Here is an 11,400-nt window from a genome sequence, read left to right on the forward strand (position 1 = left end):
CTGAACCTGAAATGACCCTTCCCCCTGCCAAATTAAGCCTACAAACTTAAAAATAAACTCCTAGCTCAGCTCTAAGATTGCAGTAGAACGTGAATTATATTCCATGGTTGTATTCCAGAACCAGCTTTCCTTTGAAACAAAAAGAAATTGGAATATTTGTGATTCTTTTCCTTGATTCCACTGGAGTTATTTCTGATGTATTTGTACTGGTAGCAATGCAGCCTAGCAATGTCCGTGGGGCTGTATCTAGACTGCAGAGTTTCTTTGCAATACCAGGGGTATCCCAGAAAAACTCTGCTGTGTCCAGGGAACACATCTGCTTTTTTGGATCAGTTTCCAAAAAGGGGGGGGGGGAATGCTCTTTCGGAAGCCCTGTATTCCTCGTTTTATGGGCGTTTCATGCCACCAGTGACCCATCTCGTGCCTCGCTCTGCCTGACTCAGCAGCAGCTCTCTCTTGAGTATGTTGTGCTGTAAGCTGCAGAGCCTCCTGACCTATCCGAACAAGAGGGAGCTGTCCTCAACACCCAGGCAGTGAGTTCTCAGGCAGGAAAGGAGTTCACAGGCAGGGCAGGCCTCGCGTGCAGTTGATTTGTGGGTGTGCTGGTGGTTGGGTGGGCGTTCGGTCTCAGTCGCACACAGCAAACTTCACCATCCTGCCCCACTGCTCAGCACAGTGTTGCTGATGCTGATTCTGAGCAGGGATGTGAAAGGGGAGAAGGAGAAAAGGGGCCTCGCTGTGAGTGCTCTACAATGGTCCTTAATGCGTCTAAGGAACCCATACCTGTATGCTGTGAGCACGCTCACTCGGCATGTACTACAGCCAGGTGTGGGCTGTTCGTGGACTCAGAGAATCACAGAATCCTGGGGTGGGAAGAGACCTCAGGAATAATCCAGTCCATCCCCCTTCCCAGAGCAGGACCAATCCCAGCTCAATCGTCCTAGCCAGGGCTTTGTCAAACCGGGACTTAGGGATGGAGATTCCACCCCTCCCTAGGGAACCCATCCCAGTGCTTCACCCCCCCCTAGGGAAATAGTTTTTCCTAATATCCAACCTAGACCTCCCCCGCCATTGATGAGGAGAATCTCTGCCCACAGCCACCATGTGCCCAAGGTCAACTCGTTGGCCCTTCAGCAGGTAACAGAATTTGTTGCCGCCTCTTTGCTGGTTTTCATTCCCTCCTGATCTTTGCTTTCTCAGCCACTCCTATGGGAAGCTTTTCGGCATCCAAACATTCCCATCATCAGGGAAGAGAACACTCCTTTCCTAAGCAGCCTTTTTCTCCTCCTTCCTCCTCTGCTGGTTGGTGCTTGGACCCCAGCTGCTTGGAAAGCACAGCCTTCTGTGGCAGCGGTCAGAGGTTGGTAGGGAGAGGCCATGCCTGGGTTGAGTTGGCAAATGATGAATGCATTGTGGACAGGGCTGCTGACTCAATTGCAGGGACCCTAGGCGAGATAGCAGGAGGCTCAACAATGGGCTCCCGAAAAGGGCAGGGCTTCAGGCAGAAGGGGCAGGGCTGGGGGCTAGCCTCCCCCACCTAGCCCTTCAGTGCCACCCAGCCCACTCTGCCTTGGGCTTTGGCAGCAATTTAAAGGCCCAGAGCTCCAGGTGCTGCTCCACCTGCCTTAGCAGGGGCAGCAGATGGAAGCCCTGAGGCTTTGTGGTTCTCTTCTGCTCCGTCTCCAATTTTTCAGTGTCCTTTTTACGATGTGGACACCGCTATTGTGTCTGGTATTCCAGGATCAGTCCCACCAAAGCCGTATACAGATACAACGATCCCCCTGCACTTACTCACCTGTGTATGTGTCCAAGGAACATAGCTGACTTTATCATTACAGCATCACACTGGGAACTGGTTTGGAGTTGCTTGTCCACCGTGACCCCTAAATCTGTTTCAAAGCCAACGTTGTCAGGTCACGGCCCCCCTGTTCTGCAGGTGTGACCTTCATTCCTTGTTCCTAGAGGCCTCACTTTACCTGGCTGTGGTAAAACATTTTGAGTGAATGGGCCTAGTTTATAAAGTAACTTGGATCCCAGCATATGCCTGGCCTGTCTTCCTCATTGGATATCCTTCTGCTGGTCTTGTCCTCTGCAAACTTTATCAGCAATGATTTTACATTTATTTCCAGATCATTGACGAAAATAGCAACAGGCCTCCAACTAACCCGTGTGTCTCTCCACTGAAGAAAATCTCCATTCAATAATAATTCCCCACTGAGTATTTTTTGAGAGTGTCAATTAGCTCTTCATCCATTAACATATGCTTTAGTGGTGTTGTATGGTGCTAATATTTGGTTAATGTTGTGTGATGTTAAGTCCAATACCTTATAAAAGTCTCAGTAATTTACATCTATGCCATAACGACATGGGCGGTGGGCGAAGGCCCAGCGGGGAAAGCAGCCAAAGCCCTGCCCCTCCTTCCCCCAGACCACACCCCTTCACCACCTTTTCCCCCTCGCCCCTTCGCTAAGCCCCGACTGACCCCAGCTGAGGGCCGGGGCTGCTGCGCCACGTGGCCCTGGCCTTCCCTGGCCTCCAGGAAGCTGGTCTGCTGTATGGCGCAGCCCCAGTCCCTCCTGGGGTTAGTAGGCAATGTTGGGAAGGCAACGCCTTCCCTTGCCTATCTTACCCGCCGCCCATGCATATCGACCAAATGTGCAGTCTTGTCAAAACCAGTTTGTCTGACAGATCCTATTTTCCACAGCACCACGTTGACTAGTGTTAATTCTAGTCTTAGGCTGTAATTCTTTATCAACTGACTCCCACCTTGGCAATATTTGGCCTGGGACTAATGTCAAGCTAACAGGCTGTGACAGATGGCTGGCTAAGCCAGATCTCTGCCACTGTAGCCTGGCTGAAAAGGCTGATTGCAGACAGCTGAGCAAGCCCCGGTCTGACAGGCTAATGGAAGCAGCGGTGGGTCTCATTAGCCAGCGGGCTAGATAAGGCAGAGAAAAGGGACCAGGAAGGAGGAGCAAGGGACCAGGGTGTGGCTGAGTGTGCGCCCAGGCAGAAGGGGAAGGAAAGGTTCGCTGCACTCTAAAGACTCTGTAAATAGAAGGTGGTGGGAAACTGACCATAAAGGCACAGGTGACTGCACCAGAGAGGGTCTCCGGCTGATTTGTGGACCAGAAGGCATCCTAGGGCAAGGGACCTGAGCAAGGACCTTGCCACAAGGCCTATAAGGGGGTCACCCTACTTGCCCTTTTGAATATTGGAACAACATTAGCACTGTTTCACTCCTATGGAAATTCCCTGGTATTCCAAGACTTATTTAAATGAATGTCAGCAGATAGAGATCTCCTCAGCCAACTCTGTTAGGGCTCGTGAGGGCAAGGCACTTGGGCCTGCCAATGTAAAGCCATTTGGGGCATGGTAGCCTAGTAGAGGCTGAGAACTCAGAAGATCTGGATTCTGCTCCCTGCTCTGCATCTGGCCTGCTGGGCGATATTTGAGAAGTCGCTTCACCTTGAGATCTGCAGTGTGACGATAGTGCTTCTGATCTCATTTTAAGTTGCTCTGAATTCCATGGATGAAAGCCCACGAAAGCTCACGATACCATCTACATGTTTTGTTAGTCTATAAAGTGCTACCAGACCAGTTTTTGTTTTGAATTTTAACGTACGAGCTAGACAGTCTTGTTGTCTTTAGCTGATGTTCTTTAACATTTTCCTTAGTTAACAGGAATTAGTATCATCAGTGCTCTGGAAAGCATTTCTGTCATCTTCACGTTTGAGAAGAGCCTAATCCTCTTCCTTCTAGTGAAGTGGAAGTGAACGTTAACTAGCAAAGCAGCCCACCCTCACACAGCAAGTGAAGGAAGCTCACAAGTTATTGCTACAATCATAAGTGAGTATGCATCTATCCAGAAATGTAATACACTATAGTCCTCAAGCTGATGTAATGAGGGGATGAAGATGTCATGATGAAACTAATACATTTCCCCAGAATGTTAGCTAATGAGGCTACATATTGTATGATTACACTTTCCCACTATCTAGGAGAATTACTGATGGCCATGTACAGGCTTCTGTCCAAGAATGAAGACGTCGCTGACTTCTGATAGAGGGAAAAGAAGACGTTGGAGAACAGCGCTGACACAATTTCCTTTGCAAAATTAATTGCTTTATTTTCTGCTTATGGCAGATCTAACATAAACTAAGAGATAAGGCTGTTCCCAAAGAAGTTGCAGAGGATGAAAACTACCCCAGGCATTATACGATTAAATGCTTGCCTAGTGATGTCTTTCCAAATGAAACTGTGAATGGGGAATCACAGCTCCAGGACATAGCTTGGGCATGCCTACTTGGGCTGCAATCAGACTGCAGTGGAGCCATACCCTTTCTCAGAGAAAGCCATGGGAACTGTCTTCTGCTGGTCACATGGGGTAGGTTCAGCCAATCAGGTGACACAACAACGTGGAAGGCAAGGTACTGTAGAGCAGTGTTTCTCAACCAGTGGTACAAGTACCCTTAGGGGTACTCAAGAGAAGTCTGGGGGCTATGTCAACACAACTGAAATTTGGAGAAAACTGAATTTTTGCAGCACTTTATTATTTTTGTTCTTTTTACCTCCCAAAATTTCATCACCCGCCTGGCTATGATTAAGTTGTTTAAACAAATGAGTTGCAATGCTAGAAAAAAATTGTGTGGGTCTGAAAACTGTAGTTACTGGGGGTACTTATACATTTTTTTTAAAAAAGGGGTACTTTATAAAAAATGCTTGAGAAACACTGTTGTAGAGTATATGTTGTAACTCAGGCTTGGACTTCACTTAAAACATAGGTTATTACATTCACCCCTGAGCACCATAGTTATGCTGACTTAACCCCCTTCATAGACACAGCTAGGTGAATAGAAGAATACTCCTGTCACTTAAGGGAGTGAAGTTCCTACAGTGATGGAGAAACCCCTTTTGTCACTGTAGTCTGCTATCACTATGGGACTGTAGCAATGAACTGTGGTACTGTATATATACTACTGTAATGCCCATAGTGCAAAACTGGCCTTACAGTTACATGATTCAACAAGTAACAGTACAAATGTGCAAGAATGAAGGGACCTTTGATCAGGAGAAGAGCATTGAATGACATACTGGAGCTACTTTGATTCTTTCCAGCAGGGGGCAGTGATGACAAGACACCAGATACTCATGACAAGTGGTGTTTTGTGAAGTCTCCTGTATGGTCCTTAGTTTGGGTAGTGCAGTTTTTCTGAGATATGATCTGTTCAAAGCCTGTGTGGGTGTGGGTGTGTGTGGGGGGGGATTGAAGCTGGTTGAAGTATGGGAGCAACATATATTTTTAAAAATGCCAACACTTTTCAGAGCTGGACTCCAATTCCATTTGTTTCTGAAATATTATTGACTTTTTATAAATAGAAATGTATATCAAAGTTGTGTTTGAAACTATGCCATTTCCAAAAACATGCATTAAGTGAAAATTGTATTTGAAATCATGATCCGTTTTGGTTTCCAGAAAATGCTGCAATACTTTACCCTGCTTCCCAGTTCTGACTGTCATCATAGTTTTCTTTTTCTTTTAAATCACAGAGCATCTTTAGCAGAAATAGTTCCTAAAAACTCATCAATTCCATCTGTTTCTAAATGGCATGCATCCCAGTTCTTTCTTCACCAGCTCTCATTGTTACATGTCAAATGCTGTTTGCTGAAAATTCTTCATCTGACAAGTGAATCATTTTCTGTCCTCTTGCCAGGGCTGGGGAAGGGAGACTAAAACAGAAAATTTCCCTACTTCCTGGTGGAATGCCAAGTTTTGCAGTGTTTACACTGTTATCGTTCAGTACAATTTGGATGCTGTAATACAGTTAGCAGCCACACCTCTTTCTAGATGTGGTTCTCAAACCAGATCATATTAGTCTCTTATTTCTTTGGCACAGAGACTTTCTTTTTGTTGAGTGTGTTCACACCTCCATGTAAAATGCTGCCTTCCCTGACCTGAGCCTTGAAAACAATACTCCCACATAAATAATAACAATACTAGTTAACAGATGCATTGGATAAACCTGGTTAAAACAAACAAGGCAGGTGAAGTAAGGATGGGGCTCTGTGTAGTGTGAAAGCTTGTCTCTCTCGCCATCAGAAGTTCATTCGATAAAAGATAGCACCTCATCTCTCTAATATCCTGTGTTGGTCCCAGTTCCAACTCCCCCACCCAACCCACAATTAGTTCTCATATGAATAACAGCCAAAAGTCATTCTAAATCCAACTTTGCCCCTTTCCCTCAAACCATCCATTGTATCAGGTCTATGATGGTCGTGGGTGATGGCCCAGCTAGGGAAAGCAAGGCCCAGCCCTGTCCCTTCTGTTTGAGGCCCTGCCCCTTCTGCAACCTCTCCACCGCTGGAGCCAAGCCAGTCCCCTTCCTCATGTTACGGCCCCCAGCCCTCAGGGGGCATGTCTACACTACAAGGGTATTTCAGAATAATAACTCCTGCAATAACTATGTTGAAAGAGCACGTCCACACTACAGTGAATCCTTGAAATTAGTCTGAGGCAGGCTCCCTTCGTGTGGACCCGCTACCTCGATTTAGAACCCCAGGAGGCACTGGGGAGTAATTACTGTGAATGGCCCTGGGGAGGAGCTATTTCGAAATAGCAGCATTGGAGCATCCACACGACTGTTCTTTTGAAATAGCTATTTTGAAATAGGCGTTATTCCTCACGAAAGGAGGGTTTACTATTCCAGAATAAGAAGGCTATTCTTCTGAAATCATTTCAAAATAACGGGCCTGCAGTGTGGATGCTCACCTTGTTATTTCGAAATAACGCTGTAGTGTAGACATGTCCATAGTGTTCCCCATCCCTGCTGGTGGCCCCACCCTTCCCAGGTAGCCAGAGCACCTGTGGCGGCTGCTCGATCCTTCCTAGCCAGTCAGGCTGATGCACCCTCCCAGGCAGCCGGGGAATGGGGCTATCATGGTGTGGCTCCAGCCTGTGGAGAGTACAGGCAGTTTTGCAAAGGCAACGCCTTCCCTTGCCTATGTTACCCCCCTGTCCGTGGTGACGGGTTCATCTCTCTGCCATGTTTATGGAGGTAGGAAATGTTTGTATTTTTATGTTTTGCAGGCAGAGCTGTCATCTTGCAAATGCAGGACAATTGAGAAAAGAATTCTTTTAGAGCCCTAATTCAAAAACTTCCTGTTAAAAATGTCTGAAGTGAGACCAAAGCTCCATGGAAAATTCAAAGGTCATTAAAAACTAACCCAGTGTGACTTTTCACACCAACAAGCCCCCCTCACACTCATGGGAAAATAGGAATGTGTGTTCAATGGTCAGGCCTCTTTAGTACTACAGCCCAGCGATGAAGCCGCTATTAGGTGCCTTCGTCATATCTTTGAATCCGACCTTGAATTTGCTTTGTAGGTATTTCCTTTCTCTGACTTTTAAGCACTAGTGACGACGGACGGGTGGCTATCTCTAGTGTGAGGTGCGTTTGTAAATATTTCCGGAGAAACAAAACTAGGTGCAGAGTTTCGCACTCATTTGGGCAGCGCTCCAAAGCTGAAGTGCTTATTGGATGTAATTCAGGGCTCCTGCGTCTGCAGAACTTGGCCAGAAATCTCATAAGTACTGAAGTGCCATTTCCACAGAGGCTGGGAACCGCACCAGGAAAGCCTTGAGAGGCGTCATGGTACTTCTGGAGTCAGATAGAGCAGGCGGGTCAAAAAAGAGGTCACTAGAGACAAGAACCCCACTCTGTACTGGCCAGGGTGAACACCTGAGAGCGGAAAGGTCAGTTTTCTTCTAAGGCTTTCTCATTGCCTAGGGTAGGAAATAGTCTGATGTTAGCCTGTATCAGTAATAGATTGTCTCCTCCCTCCTCAAGTCCTCAGCAGTGCTGGTTGGTGAGAGTCAATGCTCTGTGCATTTCTCACCTCTGTCCGCTTACCAGCATAGGGACTTGCCGGTCATAGGTGACTCGTGGTAGCACCCAGGAGATGCGCCGCTCGCTTATACCCCTGCCCAAATTTGAATGGGCACATGTCCCCACTCTCCTCACACCCCGTCACCCCGCAGGCACCAGTCACCTCTGCTCAGGGTCCAGCTACACTTGTATAAAAGCTCCAGAGCTGGCCCAGGCCAAATGCTTCAGATTCACAGAGTTTGGGCTGAGGTTTTAAAAGCTGCCATGTTGACGCCCAGCTGGACAGGGTAGAATGCAAGGGGCAATCTCACTTAGTGTCTCCATGCCAGAAGGCTGCCAAACACCAGCCTCCTGTCTGCTCCATTCTCTCGTTGAGCATGGCAGAGATCATAGAATCCTAGGGCAGGAAGAGACCTCAGGAGTCATCGAGTCCAGCCCCTGCCCAAAGCAGGACCAATCCCAACTCAATCATCCCAGCCAGGGTTTTGTCATGCTGGGTATGTCTACACTACAGCACTAATTCGAACTAACTTATTTCGAATTAGTTAATTCGAACTGAGCTAATTCGAATTAGCGCATTTAGACTTAAAAACTAGTTCGAATTAGCTTTTTGCTAATTCGAACTAGTGCGTCTACACCGATTGGATGCTGGGTCGCATTTAAGGGCAGCTGAAACTGGTTCCGGCAGGGCATCAGGTCAGTAGTTGCTTTGTGTGGCTGTTGTCTGAGGCTATCTGAGGCTCGTGCTTAAAGGGACCCCCCTGGACAGCCGGTTCCCAGCTTTTCCGCTTGCTTGCCAACCTCGCTGAGGGACAGCAAAGCATTTTTCTCTGCGCCTGTCTGTGTCGGTGGTTCCCATTGGGGACACCGCTGCAGTTGGCAACATGGAGCCAGAGCTCTCCCTGGGCTTTCTGGAGCAGTTTTTGGACTTGCTGCTGAAAGCCTGCCAGCAATGGGTGGAGGCTGCCTGGCACCACCTGGTGCACATCAGCCTCCTGCCTCTCCACCTGGTCTCCCTGGGGGCCGTGGAGGAGTGGCAGCAGCGCCTGGACGCCAGCGTGCCCCGCTGCATCTGGCGTCTGGACACCAGCAGTGACTGGTGGGACCGCGTCATCCCCAGGAGGGTGCCCTATCCCCTAGGCCACGTGGGAACCCACTGGGGAGACAGACAGTGGACCCAGAACTTCAGGATGAAGAGGGACACCTTCCTGGAGCTCTGTGAGTGGCTTGCCCCTGCTCTGCAGTGACGGGACACTCACATGAGGCCTGCCACCCCCCTCCAGAAGCGTGTGGCCATCGCCCTCTGGAAACTCTCCATGCCGGACAGCTACTAATCCGTTGGGAACCAGTTTGGCATGGGGAGATCCATCGTCAGAGCAGTGCTCATGCAGGTACGGCACTCACCGGCCAGAGGGCCGGGGGAGAGGGTGGCTGCAAGGAGGGGATGGGCCGCCCCAGGGAAAACGGGGGGGGAGGAGGCAACAGTGCCCCGCACAGGAGGGTTTGGTCTGTCCCAGCCGTACTACACACCACCCACGGGGGTTGCTTCTGGGAGTGGGGCAGTGCCAGGGAACGAACACTCCCAGCCATCCAGGTGCCCCAGTGATTCGCGGTTTGCTGTGCCTCTCCGCAGGTGGTCAAGGCCATCAACCGGGTGCTGCTCCTCAGGATGGTCCACCTCACCGACCTGGACGCCATCATACGGGGGTTTGGCGCCCTTGGCTTCCCAAACAGTGGGGGGGCCATCGACGGGACACACATCCCCATCCGTGCCCTGCTACACCAGGCCTCCCAGTACATCAACCGAAAGGGGTACTTCTCCGTGCTCCTGAAGGCCATGTGTGACCACCGGGGCCAAGTCACGGACATTAATGTTGGCTGGTCTGGCAAGGCACACGACACCATAGTGTTCCGCAACTCCTCTGTGTGCCAGAGGCTGCACGCATGTTGTATGCTGCACAATTTGTGCGAGCGAAAGGGGGAGGCTTTCCTGCCAGCCTGGATGCTGAGGTTGAGCGCATGGCTGGCCAGTACGCTCAGCCCCGCACTGCCGCCATCCGGGAGGCCCAGCGGGGGGCCATCTGGATCTGGGAAGCCCTGCGGGAGAGCTGCTGGCCCAGGTGTGGGTGGCTGTTGCAGGTGGGGTGGTGCACCCTGCAGTCCCAGGTGCTGCGGCTGTGGTGAAACAAGAGCAGTGGTCAATTCTCCCTGGGGACATAAGGGGATCATGATGGCACTCACATGTGGAGCCCTCCCCAGCCTCGGACGACATAGCCGATGTGCTCTGTGGGGTGCCTCGGGGGTCCTGGGTCCTGGGCAGGCTCCCTGCAGGCTCCTGGCTCTCAGCGTCCTCCTCTCCTCTGTATCAGGGACGGGTCCTTCTGCCCCGGAGTCGATCACCAGCCATTTTTCTGAAAAAAATCTGTAGTGTAGTCATACCCTCTGTGTGAATATGCAGTGTAGTCAGCCAATATTCACAGTTTTTTTGTCAAGCAAACCAGTAAATGCTAGCACCATTCCAGTATACTGGTTATAACAATAAATCATTACAGTTTGGTCTCGGAAAGTGGGTTTTGTTGTCACTTAGACCCTGCAATGGAATTCCAGCCTTATCACACACAGCTGGCACTACATTACACTCCCTACAAATTCAAGGGTCTGTGACAGATGGTAATACAAAAGCTCAGATCAAAAACAGTAAATCCGACCACCCAGCTTGACAATCATGCTGTTTAAAATGGCCCGGTGGCCTGTCTGAAATCAAGAAACTGAAAGAGCTTAAAAATATCTAAGAAGCGGAAAGCAGGGTTCATCAACACACCTGTGACTCGAGTGGCAGCTGCTGGTGGTTTTGTGATAGGCGGGGGAAATCTTTAGTGAAATTGACCTCTGGAAATGTGAGATACACTTGGGTTTCTCGTGTGTGTATTTTTGGATGCAAAATTCATTAAATAAAAGGCCTTTTATTTTAGTCTTATATCTCGGCCACCTTTTGTGGTCCCGCTGGCATGCTAATAAGTTCATTTCTAGTGAATCTTGGGTTTTGTTGCTTATGTAGCTAAAGAATCCAGCTTGAGACAACAATGATAATAAGGAACAAAGATGGATGATAGCAACCCAGAACCTCGATGAGTACTATTAACCGAATAAACCAAGACAGATTCGTTAACTCAAGATGCAGTCCTTGCTGGGGAGAATTTAGCAGCTAGAAAAATGTCCTAGGTGCTTACATTTCCTCTGTTCTCGGTGCTTACATTTCCTCTGTTCCATCCCTGTTGTAATGCTTCAAGAAGCAAATGAATCTTCCTGGTTAGAAGAGGAGGTTGGTCTCTAAGTTCCAAGTTGACAGATGGACACAGTCGGATATGGACACAGGAAGAAAGGCAGACAGACGCTAACATAGATGTGGAGTGACGCAAGCTGGCAGAGATAGAGATGTATACATTGCAATCATAGAGCCGTGCTTTCAATATGAGCTGTGTAGAGTGCGGCCGTAAACTGTGAGTGCTTGTCA

Source organism: Pelodiscus sinensis, chromosome 23, assembly GCF_052426305.1.
Source record: "Pelodiscus sinensis isolate ZL-2025 chromosome 23, ASM5242630v1, whole genome shotgun sequence".
In the NCBI taxonomy this organism is placed as follows: domain Eukaryota; kingdom Metazoa; phylum Chordata; order Testudines; family Trionychidae; genus Pelodiscus; species Pelodiscus sinensis.